This window comes from Lolium perenne, chromosome 2 (assembly GCF_019359855.2).
Source record: "Lolium perenne isolate Kyuss_39 chromosome 2, Kyuss_2.0, whole genome shotgun sequence".
NCBI lineage: Eukaryota > Viridiplantae > Streptophyta > Magnoliopsida > Poales > Poaceae > Lolium > Lolium perenne.
Genome location: NC_067245.2, coordinates 293756759 through 293777528, shown reverse-complemented (window position 1 = coordinate 293777528; position 20770 = coordinate 293756759).

Sequence of the window (20770 nt, the reverse complement as noted above, 5' to 3'; positions counted from 1 at the left end):
TCTATAAACTAGAATTATATCTCAACCCTAGTTTATACATCACTATGGTAATCATAATATAAACCTAGGCCATAATTGAGATTCAACCCATGTGTCATTAGGTAATTAGCATTTGAACCCTAATGGTTCATTAATCAAATCCTATGCTTCAATTATAAAACAAAAGAACCACCTAATGCTAAGTCCTGTAACTAAACCCATGTGTGGTTAACAACCATTTAACTTTGTAACCAAGAGAAACCATGATGGAAACAATACCTACTTAAACACTTTAAAATTTAATGATAGTACTAACCTTAATAAGAGGGGTTAGGATAGAAACTATAAACCCTAATACATTGGAGCTCACATAAAATCATATGTAAGTGACTAAATCAAGACCCTAGAAATATTTAGATACATAAAGCCATGTCATTTGGTCATCTCCTTAAATCATAAAAATATTTGGAATTTCAAAAGAAAGAGAATGGAAGATTATTATTATTAACATACATATTTGAAATATTGTGTATGTTGAACCTATCATTATATTAAAAATCAAAATAGTAAGTCTCAAGTAGAATTATTACTTAAGAGGTAATTGCCAAGTTAAAAGTATTTGCAAATATCTGCAGGGCAGAATTGAATTCAAATTTGAATTCAACAAATAGAATTGAAAAGAGAAAATATAAAACAGAAAAAATGGAAAAATAGAAAATGAGAGAAAACCTTACCTGGACCTTACCAGTCGACGCAGCCCAGCAGCAGCCTAGCAAACAGGCCCAGCACCACCTCCATAGCAGCCTGGCCCAGTCCACCATACCTGTTCGTAAAATATCAACGAGGAGGGGCTTCGTCCTCATCCTCTTCTCCCACATGGTCGACAACACGAAGCCGTGTTCGGCTTCATCTCGATGCTGGCGGCCTCCCATCGACCGAAGCGTGACGAGGCGCATTTTGGCACCATATAAAAGCTTCATAATGCACAGCAACATCGGGTTCTTCCTCTCTTGCTCCAATTTTGCCCCAAATTGAAACCCTAACTCAACCCGGCCACCATTACCGCCGTCGATGTAGACCTCCCCAGGCCTTGCCGTGGGCACCGTCGTCTTCACCACCCTCGACATGCCCATCCAGCACAAGGAATCGAGCCAGAGTGCCCCGGAGCATCTCCGTCGAGCTCGCCCTCTCCGACGGCCGGAGCCGTCGATTCCGACGATCTGGAGCTCCTCCGACCCTGCTGTCGCCTCCATCGTGCTCCTAGTGAGCTACCCATTCTCAGAGACATCTCGGTAGCACCCATTCGCCTCTGGAACTCCCCCGCGCCATGGACAGCCAAGCTCCGGCGACACATAGCTAGCGGCGCCACCCTCAAAGTGCTCACCATCTCGTCCTGCGTCTAACCCGACCCTCAGCCCATCCACGGGAGCCCGGGAACGGCAGCGCCGCCGCCAACTGCCCGCCGGCCACCGTGCATCCTGCCACGTCATCGATTTTGACCCTGGTCCACGACCACGTGGCGGCTGACGTGTCTCTGGCCCACAGGTCAGTGACCATGTGGGTAGCCTAACCCGGTACATTTAGTGTTTTTAGTTTAAATCAAATCCATCAATTACTGAAACTTTAAATGGTTATAGAAAAATCATATTAACTCGGAAAAATAAAAATAAGACATCAAAATTCTTATAAAAGTAAATTATATCCAATAAAAATATAATATGAGATTTTTTATTTTAAATAAAAATTTAATTGTTTCATACTTATTAATTTAAGTCTTTTCTTGTAATTCTAAATGCAATTAAAATTCATAAATTAAGAAAACATTTCTAAAATAAATAAAACCAGTAAGCAAATAAATAAAACATGAAAACTAATTTTCTTTATTTGTTGTCCTATTTAATCTTTATTAGAGAGATTTAAACCCTGATTAATAATTACCCTAATTATTAAAATCTTTAAAATAATAAAATGCCAAATCTAATATTATTTTTATTTCAAAGTTATTAAAAAACTTTAACTTTGCAAACAAGTTATTAGCTCAAGAATTTTAGGTTAATTAGAAAACCTTAGTTCTATAAGGAAGAAAAACTAGAAACCTCTTAGTTCATGTGAAACCTAAAAACCCTAATCCATTCAGGAACCCTAAGTCCACTAATTCTTGTGAACCTAAATTTGCTTCTAACCTAAACCCTAGGTTGGATCATGTGATGATGGTACCTTCTTTCAAATCATAGAACCATAGTAGCAACTAAATACTCGTCATGTCCACATAAAATGTAGTAGACCTATCACTAATACGTGGGTATCCCATGTGTTCATCTTCATCAGACTTAGATAATCAAATAGAATCAACCAAGTCTGAACCCTAGCTCCCATTACCAAAACCATCATCCTTAATTATCTATGCTTAGCATCACACCATTGTGATGAACTCCAATAGCATCTATGCCCAATGTTTATCATTACATAACCATAGTCCACTGAACCCTACATATACTTCATAATTATGGACCATCCTATTTAGGAGCCAATCATTCCTTACTTAGTGGGTCCAACAGCAATCCCTAGTCAATCTCAACTCTAATTGCGATACTTCTTATTACTTAAGAAGTATGTTCTTCAAAAGTTATTCTTTTGAAGTAAACAGAGAATCATCATCAACCCTGCCTAATAGGACCTATAGCCAATAACCAGCTATCACCAGCAAGGTATACCAACCTTGATAGCAACTATTTATAATAAATTTCTCAAGATGCTTAGGCTCAACTCAAACCCACCAGCTCTAGCTATTGATGAAACCAACATGGTTGGGATCCATCTAATACTGACCATAGAAACTAGTTAAAAAACCATAGTAAACCCTAGAACCACAAACCTCATTATTATGCTTGTTCTTCATTAAAGAACATGTTCTTCAAAAGTTATTCTTTTGAATTATATAATAAGTAATCATCAACCATGTATTATAGGACTTAAAATTGACAACTGCTCTTTACTTATTATACAACTACTATTCCTGGGTGTGTATGATTGTTACTCTGCATTATACCACTTGTTTATGATTCTAAGACACAAAACCATAATAAGAACCTTGTTTGTGAATCACTCTAAAAGTGCAACTCACCCTAAACAAATCATACCAACGAAATAATCCTAAATCATTGGGGTTAGGTCACGTTTAGAACTATTGCATCTCATACTTATGCATTATTGCACCCTTGCCAATCTTTTACACATCGTCCTTACCGGACGATGATGCTATTTCAGAATTTGGAGTTACCGCGTATCGAAGACCTTGCCTGCATAATCTTGCAGTCAAGAAAGGCAAGTTCATCGCTTGCTCATGTCATTTGAGTATTTTTATCAAATTACTTGCAAAGTACTATGTTTATCACTATTGCATAACAAGCAAAACCACTATTTTCATAACTATGAATATGACTAAGTGGTGGGCAATGGAACCATGCATTGTGTTGATATGGTGGAGGTTCCATTGCAAGGGTTTATATCCATCTACGATTAAACAACAAATGTCGTCCAGTGATTCTTGTGCCGTAATACCCGTGTTAACCATAAGATCTGGAGTGGGACGGAATAGTCAATTGTATTTCCACCTCTTGTACATCAACGGACGCGCTTTACCATAGACACTTGTACTCTGTCGGGGGCAAGCGGTAGGCTGGGGAAGCCATAAGTTCCCCACGGCATAGTCCGTAGACACTTGTCGCCCGAGGAGCAAGCGGTAGGCTGGGGAAGCCATAAGTTCCCCACGGTATTGCGGTCTATGATGGGTTGCAACGACCGGCGAAGGTATCAGGCCGTCGTGCCTGGTAATAGTCGAGGTCGGGTGGTATCCTTTGGATACGCTGGCCGGCGAGGACCCAAGGTCGGAATTGCAACAAAGGGTGGGTGTGCAAGGTAGCGGAGGAATATGATTGGCTATGACCTTATACCGGGCCTCACACCAAAGGAAGTGTGGACGGGTCGCCCCCGGTTGGCACCAAGGTTAAGATCTCTTATGGGTAAAGCAACACACCTCTGCAGAGTGTAATGAATCGTGACCTGTCACTCCCTGTTCCGGGATTTGGAACTCGAACGCTGCCGGAAAGGAGCTCCATGAAGTTCTAGTAAACCGGTGAAGGCTGACGGACTGCGGTGACCCAGCATACCACTGCATGTTGTAGTATACAAGTCGTTGATATGATCTTTGTGAAGGGGCTTCCTCACAAATTGCCATATCCCTCAGAGTGGTACAACAGAAACATTGCAGGTCATAACACTCCATACTTTATTACAAACATTGTCTTAACAAGTTGGTATTCTCACAGGTCCTATGAGAACACCCTAAGATACTACTAAAGTACAATTACAACTCATACTAAAGATGAAAGAGCTCAACAACTTATTTAGGTAAGTTCTACGTTGCTCGGCTCTATGATACTAGGGTATGTCACTACTCCTCCACCTCCGTGTCATCTGGTCCGTAGACTATCCCATAGTCTACGCCTTCCACTCCGCCGGTAAGATCAGGTTCTTCGTAGACCAGCTCGTAGCTTCCTTCTGGTGCTCCATCATTGATAGCCTCCACTTCCGGATCACAGTCTAGCAAGGGTGTCGAAAGAAAGTGAGTACAGAGGTACTCAGCAAGTTCTAAAAGAATAAAAGGTGTTTGATGCACTAGCTACGACCATTGATCAGGAAATCGCAGGTCAATGCATGTTTTGAAAACATTTCTTCAAAAGGTTGCTTTTATTATGAAAACTATGCCCGTCAGTCTTCACAGGTTGACCAGAACTTCGTGGAGTTCCTTTCCTACCGCGTTCGCAGTTCCCTTCCCGGAACAAGGAGTGACAGCCACAACTTGATACACTCTGCAGAGGTGCGTTACTTTTCCCACAAGAGATCTCACCCTTTTTGCCATCCGCAGGGACTTGCCCCCGTTCACACTTCCTTTGGTGTGAGGCCAGGTATAAAGATCCAAGCCCACACCGCCTTCTCCGCGACTGCAAACCCACCCTTTTGTCCGACCGTACACCTCCAGTAGACTTCCCCCGATAATACGGCTTTACTCATGGTGTACTCCGGACAATCCCTCATAGATCGTGGAGCTTATCATCACTAATGGATGGGGATTTAAAAGGATTTCCCAACCTATTGCGGCAGTGCCTCCAGCACCCCACCAGCTCTCCGATCCGTTGGCGTGCAGAAGGGAAAAGATACAGCTGGCTTTTCCAGAGCCATTATAGATCTCATGGTCAACGCGGTTTGTACGGCGCTAGAATCACTGGACGGCATTGGTAATTAATCCTAGGGTGATATAACCCATTGCAATGGAACCTCCACCATATCAACACATACCATGGTTCCATTGCCCTCCACATATTCATATTCATAGTTGGAAAATAACATTTCATTTGCGATGCAGGAATGATAAGTATATAGCTTTGCATTAAAGTAGTAGAAAATAATCAAGTTGACATGAGCAAGGGTGAACTTGCCTGTGGACTGCGAGATAGTGCAGTTCAATGCAGTTGATGGAACCTGGACCTCGGGTTCTGTAAGAAGCATCATTGTCCGGTAAGGACAATGTTATAAAAATCCAAATAATGCAATCATGGATGTATTATTTTATGGTGAATCCCTTTACCCCATTGAGTTATTACAATTTAGGGTTGTATTTAAGAGTTATGTCTTTGACGGTAATTTACAATTGATTTAAAAGTATTAATCATTGTAATTCACACAAAGTACAACAATTCAAAGTAAAATGATTTTACTTGATAATTACCTTAGTTATTCCAAAATAATTTGAAATTATAGAGTTACCTCTATAGTTTTTGGAATAAAAAGAAATATAGTAGTTTTCTGGGAAAAATTCCCTTGTTCAAAAGAAATGACTTGGAATAATAGAATCTCATTTTGAAATGTTGGAAAATAAGTATTTGAACTTATTTGAGATTTTTCCTTGAATTTTAAATACAAGGAAATAATAATTTAAAATTCCAAGTTATTATTTAAATTAAGGAATTCATAATTTTGAATTTGTTCCATAAATTCCATTTCATATTTTATTCTGGTTAAGATTTATTTTTCATTTATAAATCCAATTTTTATTGGATTTTTAGAGTTGTTTATGATTTATAAAAATTTGGTAAAGTTTTGGTCTTTTATTAAATGTAAAATGACCAAAATACCCCCTGGACCCCTATTGGGCCCAGCCCAATTAAACTAACCCAGGGACGGCCCAAATAGGCTGGCCCCCTTTTGGGTTCGGTGGCGCCGAAGCGGCCCACCTCACTCACTCTCACTCGGCCCTCTCCTCACTCGACCTAACCCTAGCCTGCGGCGATCCCGTGGCGATGGCGTCGCCGCCATGGCCGCCGCCACTCCGGCCATCGCCGGCCTCCTCCGCCGTAGCCATCTATAGCTCTGAACCGCCGCGAGCAGATCTATCGATCCGTCCGCGCCGTTTTCCCCTCTCGTCCTCTCTGGCGAATCGCCTCGATCTGGATCCACTGGAGAATCGCCTCGACGAACTCCGGCGAGATCTCGTCCTTGCCGACGACGTGCGTGCCTCCGAGATCGACCTGGCGCGGGTGCTGCTCGCAGCGCCTGTGCCGTCGTCTCCATGCTGTGCTGCTGTGGTGGTGCTCGTCGGTGTAACGCCGGCGACTTCCCTGGCTTTGCAGCTGCTATGGCCGCGCGGGCACTGCCTCGCCATGCCATAGCTTCGCTCGAGCGCGGGTAAGGTCCTATGCTCTTCCTCCTCCTCTTCGTGCACCTCCCCTTGTTACCGTGCTTCTTCCTCCTCATGCTATGTCACTCTCTGGTGATCTTGTGATCATCTAGAGTCATGCTCTTCGCGCAATCTTCTTGTGCTTCGGTTCTTTGCAAACTAATGGTCAGATTACCGATTCTTAATGCGGCACATGTCGATTTGCTTGCTGTTCATGCTATGCTTGTTTCTCTGCTACTTCTAGCTTGCTCTACACTTGCCCTGCTCTACTGTGCTTGCTTTGGCTTGATATACCCTGCTGTTCATGCTTATGGGCTTGCTATGCTTACTGGTTTATCATACTTGCTTGCCTAGGTGTACCTGTGTTGCATCTGTGACACTTGTGTGTGTGCCAGAGGTGCCTGTGATACGATTTAGTACTAATTCTGCAAGCCAATGATCCTTTGGATCATTTCTTGCTTGTTGGCTAATCTCTCTGTGTAGCTTGGCTTGCTATGATTGATCAACTTGATCAATTGATGGTCAGTGATGGCTTACTGGCTAATACTGTGGTTAAATGATTCACTTATCTGATGATACTGATGCTCAAGCATCCCTGTGCTGTTGCTTACTTGTACTGTTGCTTATTTCTAGCTATCTAGACTTGCTCTAGTGGCTATGAATTAAGTTGTATTGCTTAACAGTATGCTGTTGTCATGCTTAGCATGGATCTGTGATAAATTCATGCTTAGATTACTTAATTATGATGAACTGCTTATGCAGTGATGATTTAAATGTCTTGCTTGTATATGAGTTCGCTGTTCATGATTCTTTTACAAGCAATTAAACTCTGAATCCATTTCTGGATAGTGATGTGATCTATTGGGCTTGCTCTTATTTGGTGCTAAGTGTGATGTGACCTCAGTAGCCTTGCTACTGACTGGTTGCTCACCTAGTTGGTTGGATCTTGTTGGCTACTCAACTTTGCTTGCATATTAGGGGATCATAGTAAGTATGAATGCCAATATGCTTGCCTGTGAAGAAATCTAGGGTTTTCTGATGGTTGCTTGCTTAGGATCTTCTGTGTAGTCTTAGCTGCTAATCTATGCTATCTACTGGTGCTATCTGTGCATGTGATCTTGCTAGTGTGCATCTGTGCATGCTTTCTAGCTTCTGTGCACATGATTTGTATCTGGATGGTTTCTGTCTTAGTAGCTTTTGGTAGCGGTAATCCTTGGTGAAAACCAAGTGATGATCTATCCATGTGAGCATCTGCTCATCCCATGCTTATGCATATGATGGATTAGATCCATTGGATCTCTTCCAGGAACTAGGTATACCTTGTTCCAGCTCCTAGAAAGTAATGCTTTGTTGATGCAGACTTGGGTTTGTTCACAGCCCTTCACCTCCAGAGCTTGGATGATCTTCTAGGTCACCATGATCTCTGGTGGCTTGAGGAGTTGTGTGTGTTGGTTCTGTTCTTGCTCAAGAACAGATGAACTATGCTTGTCTTTGCTCCACCCTTACCTGGTGATCTTATCTGGTCGACTGGTCACTGGTTCTAGGGTTTGTGCTCCTTTTATATGATCCCTACTTTTCTCTCTGTATTGACACACAAGCCTGGCATGCTTGGTGACTATGCTTTTGCATGGCCTTGCTGTTGCTGCCCAGCACACTTGAGCTGTGTGCTCTCATATGCTGAAACTTGAGCCCTGGTGTGTGCTCAGGTTTGGTCTGCTGCTGCCCTTATCTTGTGATGTCCCTGGTTTTGGACAAGCACAAGTGTGCTGTGACTTGGTTCTGTCCAAACTGAATATTGTGTCATTTGCTAACTCTAACATTTTGGCTAGTTTGATTCTTTGTTTTGCAGGTTTATGAAGTTGGACATGGCCAGAAGATATTCTCCAAGTCATATAGTCTAGGTTTTAGGTTAGGAATAAAATTGTAATCTTCATTTTCATTTCTGTTTCTTATTTATCAATTCTTGTATCAAGAATATTGTAAAGACTTTGTAATCTGTGTTGATATCAATAAAGCCCAAGGTTTTTGTTTATGAGCTTTTGATTATGTGACATTTATATCCTGAAATAAACATTGTATTTATGATTTACTTTGAAATTCAAAGTTGTTTGAATTCATAAGTTGTTTGAATTATGAATTCCATTTATATTGTTCAATGTTTATTGTTTAATGTATTAACACTTGTCAAATGAAATCAATTCCCCAAATCAACAAGATACAAAAGAGATCATGTCGAAATTTCCCTAGCTCACATTGCCTAAACCTAAGTGCAAAATGAGAGAGAACCTCGATCCCTCTTAGGTTTAGTTGCAATAAGGCGCGAAAATTTCCCCCGTTTTGCGATGAAATGCACATCCCATTTCTAAATCTACCCTTCGTTGTTCCTATGTTCTGGGTTATTACAGCCTCTCCCCCTTAACAGAAACTTCGTCCCGAAGTTAAGATTGGTACCTGAACATCTCGGGGTAAGACTTCCTGAGTTCTTCTTCTGTCTCCCAAGTAGCTTCTCGCTCAGGATGATGTTGCCATTGCACTTTGCAGTATTTGATTGCTCTGTTTCTTAACTTCTTCCATTGTACTTCTAAGATCTTTTCAGGCCTTTCCACATAAGTTAGGTCAGATTGCAGTTCTATTTCCTCATATGTGATAGGATCATCCGGTGCCTTCAAACACTTTCTGAGTTGTGATACATGAAATACATTATGAACTTGACTTAGTTGTGCCGGTAACTCCAACTCAAATGCTGTTCCTCGATTCTGACTGAGTATCTTAAATGGTCCTATATATCGAGGACTTAACTTTCCTTTTACTCCGAACCTCTTAAGTCCTTTCATTGGGCTAACCTTCAGATAGACCATGTCTCCCACTTTCGGTTCCCAATCTCTTCTCTTTAAGTCGGCGTAACTCTTCTGACGACTCTGAGCTATCTTGAGTCTATCCCGGATCACCTCGATGACGTCTTGTCTCTCTTTGATGTAGTCCGGTGTAAACTCCTTGTTTTCTCCGGTTTCAAACCAACAAATTGGTGATCTACACTTCCTTCCGTACAATGCTTCGTACGGTACCATCTGAATGCTACTCTGATAACTATTGTTATATGAGAACTCCGCTAAAGGTAAATGATCCTCCCATGAGCCTCCAAAGTTCAGAGCACAAGCTCTAAGCATGTCCTCAAGTATCTGATTGGTTCTTTCGGTTTGTCCTCCGGTTTGTGGATGATATGCTGTACTGAAATCCAACTTGGATCCCAAAGATTCTTGTAGTTGTTTCCAGAATGCTGATGTGAAAATCGAACCTCTATCTGAGACTATCTTCTTTGGTACTCCATGCTTACTCACAATTTCCTTCACATATATATCCACAAGCTTTTCTGCAGTATCTTTTGTGTTTACGGCTATGAAATGAGCGCTCTTGGTAAGTCTATCCACTATTACCCATATCATATCCTTCCTCTTACTAGTCATTGGTAAACCAGTAACAAAATCCATTCCGATTTCATCCCATTTCTATTCCGGTATCTCTAGTGGTTTGAGTAATCCCGCAGGACTCTGATGTTCTGCCTTCACTCGTTGACATGTATGACATTCCGAGACATATTGTGCTATTTCTCTTTTCATGTTGTTCCACCAGAACATCTCCTTCAAATCCATATACATCTTGGTACTTCCTGGATGTATGGAATAAGGGGTTTCATGTGCTTCTTTTAATATGATTGACTTCACTTCTGGATCATCTGGTACACAGATCCTTTTCTGGAAATATAATGAATCAAAATCCCCTAGATGGAATTCCGATGGTCTTCCTTCGCCAATCCTCTTGATTTCCTCTTGAATGAACAAATCATCCGCTTGCTTTCGGATAATCTCATATTTCAAGTCTGAGTACATCTCATCCATAATCCTCATGGTTGCTATACTTCCTTTGACATTACCCTGAATAAACAAAATCTGAGCATCTTCTAACTCTTTCCGAAGTTCCTTTGGAATTTCCCATTCCGTAGGTTGAGTCTCCGTACTCTTCCTACTTAGGGCATCTGCTACTACATTAGCTTTGCCTGGTGTATAGTTGATCTTAAGATCGTAATCCTTAATCAACTCTAGCCATCTCTTCTGCCTCATGTTTAATTCTTTCTGGGTGAAGAAATATTTCAAGCTTTTGTGATCGGTGTATAACTCACACTTGGATCCATATAAAAATTGTCTCCAACTCTTCAAAGCATACACAACTGCCGCTAACTCCAGATCATGTACTGGGTAGTTGTGTTCATGTGGTTTCAACTGTCTTGATCCATAAGCTATTACCTTTCGATCTTGCATAAGAACACATCCAAGTCCATTTTTGGAACCATCACAATACACCGTGTAATCCTTTCCAGGCTCAGGAACTGCTAACACCGGTGCTGTGGTTAACTTATCCTTGAGTGTTTGGAAGCTGGCTTCACACTCATCAGTCCATACAAATGGAGTATTTTTCTTGAGTAGCTTGGTCATTGATCCTGCAATCTTCGAAAATCCCTCTATGAATCTTCTATAGTAGCCTGCCATACCAAGAAATCCTCGTATCTCCTTAGCATTTTTAGGTGATTTCCATTCCAATACAGACTGAACCTTGCTTGGATTCACCGCTATGCCTTCTTTGGTTATAACATGCCCAAGAAATTCAACACTATCTAACCAAAATTTACACTTGCTGAACTTCGCATATAGCTGATGTTCCCTCAAAGTTTGCAGAACTATCTTCAAATGCTTGGCATGTTCTTCTTTATCCTTGGAATAGATTAGAATATCATCTATGAACACTATCACAAACTTGTCCAAGTACTTCATGAATATCTTGTTCATCAAATTCATGAAAATTGCTGGTGCATTTGTTAGTCCAAATGGTACAACCAAGTATTCATGGTGTCCATACCTTGATACAAACGCTGTTTTTGGTACATCTTCCTTCTTTGATCTTGATTTGATGGTATCCTGACCTTAAATCTATCTTCGAGAAGACTCCTGCTCCTTGAACTTGATCAAAAAGATCTTGAATTCTGGGCAAAGGATACTTGTTCTTGATAGTGACATTGTTCAAATTTCTGTAATCTCCACACATTCTCTTTCCTCCATCCCTTTTATCCACAAAAATAACTGGTGTACCCCATGGTGACACACTTTCTTGAATAAATCCCTTTTGTTCCAGTTCATCTATCTGAGCTTTCAGTTCCACTAACTCCTTTGGCCCCATCTTATATGGTGGTTGTGCTATTGGTGCGGTGCCTGGAATCAGATCGATTGTGAATTCTATCTCTCTATCAGGTGGCATTCCCAGTAGTTCCTTAGGAAATACATCCTTAAACTCATTCACTACAGGAATATCTTCAATTCTCACTTCCTTCAGGCTGTTGAGTTCCAATCCAATCTCCAACTCACTGTACCTATCTCCTTGGAACACTATTCTATCTCCGATGGAGTTGCGAAGTGATACTGTTTTATCTCCACAGTTAATCACCGCTCCATTTTCTGTCAACCAATCCATCCCTAAGATGACTGATATGTCCTTCATGGGTATGATGAATAGGTCCGCGAAATACACACAGTCACATATGGTTAGGACTTGTGCTTCTTTCACGTGGGTTACTAAGATCGTCCCCCCCGCGGATAGAACAGTTATAGGGGTTTCTAACTTAGAACATCTAAGCCCGAATTTTTCCACAAATTCCAATGCAAGAAATGATGTGGTTGCTCCAGTATCAAATAATACTTTGCCAGGATGAGTAAGAATGCTTAGCGTACCTAAGACTGTTTGATCCGACTCTTCCGCTTGTTCCAAAGATGTGCAATTCAGCTTTCCATAAGGCTTTCCCTTCTTGTTGTCGTAGTTGTAGTTGCGGTTGTTGTTGTTGTTGTTGTTGTTGCGATTGTTGTTGTTGTTGTTTCCACCTCGTCCTCCAGAGCTCTGTCCGCTCCAGGACGCCTTGTTTGGACAATCCGGCTTGATGTGTCCATCCTTCCCACAACCATAACAGATGATTCTGGGTTTCTGACAATCCTTATGCGTATGACCTCTCAGGCCACAATTGTTGCAGATGATTTGATTGATTGGGTTCTGACTTTGACCTCCCCGGTTGTATTGATTACCAGTAGTAGGTCTGTATCGAGGTTTGAAACTCCGATCAGGTAATGGTTTACTGATTGGGTACTTCCTTGGCTCTATACGAGCCCTCTTAGGTTTCTACTAACGCCATTTCCCCCTAGTCCTGTAACAAAGAGCGATTACTCATAATTACACCATGCGAATGTTTTCTGAGCTCAACTCATGGCCCAGAACTAGTCGCACAATGAAATCAAGAAGCAAATCCAAAACAAACATTTATTATGTATATACACCGTATAATACATAACACACTCACAAACTTATATTGCATGTGGTATATATAAACCACTTATTTGGCTCCAAGCCCAAGCCAACGGGAATTTAAAATACGTTCTATTACAATACCACCTAGATTACTTTATTCTTCATTGGAGCTCTACTCCTCATCGTCTTCATTCGCCTCCGCGTACATCCCTGGGGTCCATCCGGTACAACGGTCTGTCCTCCGAAGACCGTCCGGAATGAAGGTTCTTCCCGTAGGTATGTAGTCTGAATCGGACGAAGTGCCGAGACAGAGATCTGTCATTCCAAAGTAACTAGATAAAGACTCATGCATATCCCCAGTTGAATACAGCGCCTCTTCTCCAGTCATCCATGGAGGATTCCTATTCACTTGACCCCTCATCTTCTTCTTCTTCTTTTTCTTGGTTCCAGAACTCTCACCTACAACGTACTGGGATGTTTTGGGTAATCCCATTTCCAAATCTAAAGAAATGGAGTTGGTGTCTTTCTCTTTCTGCTCAAAGCTTTGGTTAACATTCGGGTTGACCGCATCACTCTCATCCCCTGTATCACATGGAATTGGCTCCTCCTCATCACCGAAAGGTTCCCCGAAACGCCAACCCGTCGAGTTTTCAATCGGTGACTCCGAGCAGTTTATGTTCCATGAGTGGTCTCCCCCATATCCAGTATCATACGATGCTGACACGTGTGGATAGTGCGGAACAAAGTTAGGTGTAAGTGGATCTCTTGTAGGTAGATTTCTCTTGAACCACTGGTCACTCAAATCTACATCACTGTCTGGGTTAAAGAAGGGTGTAGTATGTTGTGGTTGTGCCCTCAAATCATGCATCCGAGTTTGGACTTTATCAGGGTCCGTGAACTCAGCTAGCATGTGGTCAATCTCACCTCTCATCTTCATGTGTAAAAGATACATCGTGGTCAATAAAGACTTACAGCTATCCATGTGATGTGCTGCAGCTTCAGGACTTCTGTGTGCTAACACCAAATGATTCAGTAGTGGGATCCTCATCTTCCTCGGCATGAGGTATATGAGAAAACTCTGAACATAGCGATTCTCTTGACTTGTGCTGCCTTATCTCAAGGATTGCCTTGAATAGGCCCATATGGTAGGCTGTGGTGATAGTTTTGGCTTCTCCGTATGGCATTATACGACTCATCGGCAGCTTTTCCGGTAGTTGGACCGATACTACGCACTTGGCTAGGATTTCCCCATCATAGTAAGTATACTTGATAACGGGTATCCTTGGATCGCAATGAAGTTCCTTCAAAGATCCCGCACAGGAGAGCTGTTATTGGTCCATCATAATCACCGAGCCAACCCTCAACCTTCCTCAAAGTCCTCTTAGGAAAAGTGTTCGCCATTATGGCTGTATACAAAAGCAGAATATTAGTAGTGATAATGCATCATAATAGCTATAATAAAGAATTATCGCACTAGAATATATGGTTTTGCTATTCTCAAGTGAATAACCACCATATTTCTAGAGAATCCTTTACTATTTCTACTAGACTCCTACAGGTTTCTTCCCTATACTAGGTTTTTCCAACCTAAGGTCGCAACATTTGCTCGATACCAGTGCGGTGACCCGGCATACCACCGCATGTTGTAGTATACAAGTCGTTGATATGATCTTTGTGAAGGGGCTTCCTCACAAATTGCCATATCCCTCGAGTGGTACAACGAAACATTGCAGGTCATAACACTCCATACTTTATTACAAACATTGTCTTAACAAGTTGGTATTCTCACAGGTCCTATGAGAACACCCTAAGATACTACTAAAGTACAATTACAACTCATACTAAAGATGAAAGAGCTCAACAACTTATTTAGGTAAGTTCTACGTTGCTCGGCTCTATGATACTAGGGTATGTCACTACTCCTCCACCTCCGTGTCATCTGGTCCGTAGACTATCCCATAGTCTACGCCTTCCACTCCGCCGGTAAGATCGGAGTTCTTCGTAGACCAGCTCGTAGCTTCCTTCTCGGTGCTCCATCATTGATAGCCTCCACTTCCGGATCACGAGTCTAGCAAGGGTGTCGAAAGAAAGTGAGTACAGAGGTACTCGGCAAGTTCTAAAAGAATAAAAGGTGTTTGATGCACTAGCTACGACCATTGATCAGAAATCGCAGGTCAATGCATGTTTTGAAAACATTTCTTCAAAAGGTTGCTTTTATTATGAAAACTATGCCCGTCGGTCTTCACAGTTGACGTAACTTCGTGGAGTTCCTTTCTGCCGCGTTCGCAGTTCCCTTCCCGGAACAAGGAGTGACAGCCACAACTTGATACACTCTGCAGAGGTGCGTTACTTTTCCCACAAGAGATCTCACCCTTTTTGCCATCCGCAGGGACTTGCCCCCGTTCACACTTCCTTTGGTGTGAGGCCAGGTATAAAGATCCAAGCCCACACCGCCTTCTCCGCGACTGCAAACCCACCCTTTTGTCCGACCGTACACCTCCAGTAGACTTCCCCCGATAATACGGCTTTACTCATGGTGTACTCCGGACAATCCCTCATAGATCGTGGAGCTTATCATCACTAATGGATGGGGATTTAAAAGGATTTCCCAACCTATTGCGGCAGTGCCTCCAGCACCCCACCAGCTCTCCGATCCGTTGGCGTGCAGAAGGGAAAAGATACACTGGCTTTTCCAGGCCATTATAGATCTCATGGTCAACGCGGTTTGTACGGCGCTAGAATCACTGGACGGCATTGGTAATTAATCCTAGGGTGATATAACCCATTGCAATGGAACCTCCACCATATCAACACATACCATGGTTCCATTGCCCTCCACATATTCATATTCATAGTTGGAAAATAACATTTCATTTGCGATGCAGGAATGATAAGTATATAGCTTTGCATTAAATTAGTAGAAAATAATCAAGTTGACATGAGCAAGGGTGAACTTGCACGTGGACTGCGAGATAGTGCGGTTCAATGCGATTGATGGAACCTGGACCTCGGGTTCTGTAAGAAGCATCATTGTCCGGTAAGGACAATGTTATAAAAATCCAAATAATGCAATCATGGATGTATTATTTTATGGTGAATCCCTTTACCCCATTGAGTTATTACAATTTAGGGTTGTATTTAAGAGTTATGTCTTTGACGGTAATTTACAATTGATTTAAAAGTATTAATCATTGTAATTCACACAAAGTACAACAATTCAAAGTAAAATGATTTTACTTGATAATTACCTTAGTTATTCCAAAATAATTTGAAATTATAGAGTTACCTCTATAGTTTTTGGAATAAAAAGAAATATAGTAGTTTTCTGGGAAAAATTCCCTTGTTCAAAAGAAATGACTTGGAATAATAGAATCTCATTTTGAAATGTTGGAAAATAAGTATTTGAACTTATTTGAGATTTTTCCTTGAATTTTAAATACAAGGAAATAATAATTTAAAATTCCAAGTTATTATTTAAATTCTGGGAATTCATAATTTTGAATTTGTTCCATAAATTCCATTTCATATTTTATTCTGGTTAAGATTTATTTTTCATTTATAAATCCAATTTTTATTGGATTTTTAGAGTTGTTTATGATTTATAAAAATTTGGTAAAGTTTTGGTCTTTTATTAAATGTAAAATGACCAAAATACCCCCTGGACCCCTATTGGGCCCAGCCCAATTAAACTAACCCAGGGACGGCCCAAATAGGCTGGCCCCCTTTTGGGTTCGGTGGCGCCGAAGCGGCCCACCTCACTCACTCTCACTCGGCCCTCTCCTCACTCGACCTAACCCTAGCCTCTGGCGATCCCGTGGCGATGGCGTCGCCGCCATGGCCGCCGCCCTGCTCCGGCCATCGCCGGCCTCCTCCGCCGTAGCCATCTATAGCTCCTGAACCGCCGCGAGCAGATCTATCGATCTGTCCGCGCCGTTTTTCCCCTCTCGTCCTCTCCTGGCGAATCGCCTCGATCTGGATCCACTGGAGAATCGCCTCGACGAACTCCGGCGAGATCTCGTCCTTGCCGACGACGTGCGCGCCTCCGAGATCGACCTGGCGCGGGTGCTGCTCGCAGCGCCTGTGCCGTCGTCTCCATGCTGTCTTCTTTGTGGTGGTGCTCGTCGGCGTAACGCCGGCGACTTCCCTGGCTTTGCAGCTGCTATGGCCGCGCGGGCACTGCCTCGCCATGCCATAGCTTCTGCTTCCAGGCGCGGGTAAGGTCCTATGCTCTTCCTCCTCCTCTTCTGTGCACCTCCCCTTGTTACTGTGCTTCTTCCTCCTCATGCTATGTCACTCTCTGGTGATCTTGTGATCATCTAGAGTCATGCTACTGCTGCGCAATCTTACTGTGCTTCGGTTTACTGCAAGCTAATGGTCAGATTACCAGTTACTGGTACTGGCACATGTCGATTTGCTTGCTGTTCATGCTATGCTTGTTTCTCTGCTACTTCTAGCTTGCTCTACACTTGCCCTGCTCTACTGTGCTTGCTTTGGCTTGATATACCCTGCTGTTCATGCTTATGGGCTTGCTATGCTTACTGGTTTATCATACTTGCTTGCCTAGGTGTACCTGTGTTGCATCTGTGACACTTGTGTGTGTGCCAGAGGTGCCTGTGATACGATTTAGTACTAATTCTGCAAGCCAATGATCCTTTGGATCATTTCTTGCTTGTTGGCTAATCTCTCTGTGTAGCTTGGCTTGCTATGATTGATCAACTTGATCAATTGATGGTCAGTGATGGCTTACTGGCTAATACTGTGGTTAAATGATTCACTTATCTGATGATACTGATGCTCAAGCATCCCTGTGCTGTTGCTTACTTGTACTGTTGCTTATTTCTAGCTATCTAGACTTGCTCTAGTGGCTATGAATTAAGTTGTATTGCTTAACAGTATGCTGTTGTCATGCTTAGCATGGATCTGTGATAAATTCATGCTTAGATTACTTAATTATGATGAACTGCTTATGCAGTGATGATTTAAATGTCTTGCTTGTATATGAGTTTGCTGTTCATGATTCTTTTACAAGCAATTAAACTCTGAATCCATTTCTGGATAGTGATGTGATCTATTGGGCTTGCTCTTATTTGGTGCTAAGTGTGATGTGACCTCAGTAGCCTTGCTACTGACTGGTTGCTCACCTAGTTGGTTGGATCTTGTTGGCTACTCAACTTTGCTTGCATATTAGGGGATCATAGTAAGTATGAATGCCAATATGCTTGCCTGTGAAGAAATCTAGGTTTTCGATGGTTGCTTGCTTAGGATCTTCTGTGTAGTCTTAGCTGCTAATCTATGCTATCTCTTGGTGCTATCTGTGCATGTGATCTTGCTAGTGTGCATCTGTGCATGCTTTCTAGCTTCTGTGCACATGATTTGTATCTGGATGGTTTCTGTCTTAGTAGCTTTTGACTGGCAGTAATCCTTGGTGAAAACCAAGTGATGATCTATCCATGTGAGCATCTGCTCATCCCATGCTTATGCATATGATGGATTAGATCCATTGGATCTCTTCCAGGAACTAGGTATACCTTGTTCCAGCTCCTAGAAAGTAATGCTTTGTTGATGCAGACTTGGGTTTGTTCACAGCCCTTCACCTCCAGAGCTTGGATGATCTTCTAGGTCACCATGATCTCTGGTGGCTTGAGGAGTTGTGTGTGTTGGTTCTGTTCTTGCTCAAGAACAGATGAACTATGCTTGTCTTTGCTCCACCCTTACCTGGTGATCTTATCTGGTCGACTGGTCACTGGTTCTAGGGTTTGTGCTCCTTTTATATGATCCCTACTTCTCTCTCTGTATTGACACACAAGCCTGGCATGCTTGGTGACTATGCTTTTGCATGGCCTTGTTGTTGCTGCCCAGCACACTTGAGCTGTGTGCTCTCATATGCTGAAACTTGAGCCCTGGTGTGTGCTCAGGTTTGGTCTGCTGCTGCCCTTATCTTGTCTTTGTCCCTGGTTTTGGACAAGCACAAGTGTGCTGTGACTTGGTTCTGTCCAAACTGAATATTGTGTCATTTGCTAACTCTAACATTTTGGCTAGTTTGATTCTTTGTTTTGCAGGTTTATGAAGTTGGACATGGCCAGAAGATATTCTCCAAGTCATATAGTCTAGGTTTTAGGTTAGGAATAAAATTGTAATCTTCATTTTCATTTCTGTTTCTTATTTATCAATTCTTGTATCAAGAATATTGTAAAGACTTTGTAATCTGTGTTGATATCAATAAAGCCCAAGGTTTTTGTTTATGAGCTTTTGATTATGTGACATTTATATCCTGAAATAAACATTGTATTTATGATTTACTTTGAAATTCAAAGTTGTTTGAATTCATAAGTTGTTTGAATTATGAATTCCATTTATATTGTTCAATGTTTATTGTTTAATGTATTAACACTTGTCAAATGAAATCAATTCCCCAAATCAACAAGATACAAAAGAGATCATGTCGAAATTTCCCTAGCTCACATTGCCTAAACCTAAGTGCAAAATGAGAGAGAACCTCGATCCCTCTTAGGTTTAGTTGCAATAAGGCGCGAAAATTTCCCCCGTTTTGCGATGAAATGCACATCCCATTTCTAAATCTACCCTTCGTTGTTCCTATGTTCTGGGTTATTACACGGACATAGTTCTTCTGAATAAAAGCAACCTTTTGAAGAAATGGTTATGAAAACCTGCATGGGTATTAGACTTTCTGGTCTAATGCTGTAGCTAGTGCATTAAACACCTCTTTCCTATAATGAACTTGTTGAGTACGCTCGTACTCATCCCACTCTTAAATCCCCTGCTTAGATATGGAGGCATCAAAGGAGGATCTACAGTGCAACTCGAAGACCGAGGAGTCAACAACTACTTCAAGGGACAGGAACCTGTCAGAAGAGTCAAACACCCCATCCAACAAGGATAAAACCTAGCTTAGCAATAGAAAGGAACTACTTTCCTAAACCCAGCTCCTATTTAGCTAGAATCTATTCATAGCCTCTAGAATTAGTTAAATACTCTACAAATAGATTTCGTGATAAGACTAGACTACAAGTTGTTCTTTTGGAGTTTATTTGCAATTTTACCTCATTGTAAAGTAGGAAGCTGTGATGATCTTATGTACCAGAGTCATTATTGTAATTCTATAGACATGCCTTGGACCCGCATATGTTTCTGTTGTACCACTCTGAGCGATATAATACTAGTGGAACGGTGTTTCATTGGTGTTATATCAGAATTGCATACTACACCATGCAGTGGTATGCCGTGTCACCACATGGACCCCGGTCCATTCTTTTACATCTGAATACAATCTACTGCAATCATTGTTCTCTACTGTTCTTTGCAAACAAACATCATTCTCCACACCATACGTTTAATCCTTTGTTTACAGCAAGCCTGTGAGATTGACAACCTCACTGTTAAGTTGGGGCAAAGTATTTTGATTGTATTGTGCAGGTTCAACGTTGGCGCCGGAATCCCTGGTGTTGCGCCGCACTACACTCCTCCACCAACAACCTTCACGTGGCCTTCATCTCCTACTGGTTCGATAACCTTGGTTTCTTACTGAGGGAAAATTTGCTGATGTACGCATCACACCTTCCTCTTGGGGTTCCCAACGGACGTGTGCTTTACGCGTTATCAAGCTCTTTTCTGGCACCGTTGCCGGGGAACTGAAGAAAAATTACACCACAGAGATTTCTAACTCCCACGTCAACTGCACGCCAGCAGCTCTTT